Raw genomic sequence first — 1151 nt, forward strand, 5'->3', positions numbered from 1 at the left:
CAGTCGTTGTTGATGATGATGTGTGTGTGTGTGTGTGTGTGTGTGTGTGTGTGTGTGTGTACATGTGTGGGCCCCGGATTCTTTTAAGTGCGGAACAATGCACTCCAGTCCGGGTCGTATTGTTCCGACGCAATCTGACGCAAGTCTAATTTCCCCGAAGTTGGCGGATCAGGGAAGCAAAGAGAGATAGATCGAGAGAGACAGATCGAGAGAGAGAGAGAGAGAGAGAGAGAGAGAGAGAGAGAGAGAGAGAGAGAGAGAGAGAGAGAGAGAGAGAGAGAGAGAGAGAGAGAGAAAGAGAAGAGAGATAGAGAGAAAAAAAGAGAGTGAGAAAGAGAGAGAAAAAGAGGGAGAAGAGAGAGAGAGAGAGAGAAGAGAGAGAGAGATAGAGAGAAAAAAAGAGAATGAGAGCGAGAAAAAGAGAGAAGAGAGAGAGAGAGAGGGAGTGAGAGATAGATAGAATGAAAAAGTGAGAAAATGAGAAACAAATAGAGAAAGGAGATAGAGAGAAACACATTTGTAAGATTTTATTTCGAAATAAAAGAAACAAAAATGAATTAAATATGTGCGGTATGATGATAGTTTCACAGAATACAGTATCCCCTCCCGTATCCGAACTCATTGGGCCACAGGGTGTTCGGATTTGAGGGATATTCGGATAAGCGAAGTAAAATTATCCCCCCCTTTCTACTCCTCTCCACTGTCACTCAACAGCAAAATGGCACACACACACACACACACACACACACACACACACACACACACACACACACACACACACACACACACACACACACACACACACACGTGCGTTCGGATAATGGCGAAGTTCGGATTAATTATTGGTGGTTCGGATGTGAAACGTAGTTTTTTTTTTTTTTTTTTTTTTTTTTTTACGCTTATGGACTCAACTGTTCTATCCCACGGTAAAAATAATTAATAAATTAATAAAGAATATGAACAAGGGAAGTCAAAAGCGTCTTAAACATTATATGTTAGCATCGAGGCCTTCCTGATCCAACGTTGTGTTCACGTACTAACGTTGACTCACTATCTCTTATCATTTTGCGAGGTCCTGGGAGCTGAGATCAATATATACGACTTTATATTTGATACAATGTCAAGAAAATACCATTATTCTCACGCGTAAA

This window comes from Oratosquilla oratoria, chromosome 6 (genome assembly GCF_046742065.1).
Source record: "Oratosquilla oratoria isolate Oo_2021 chromosome 6, ASM4674206v1, whole genome shotgun sequence".
Classification (NCBI taxonomy): Eukaryota; Metazoa; Arthropoda; class Malacostraca; order Stomatopoda; family Squillidae; genus Oratosquilla; species Oratosquilla oratoria.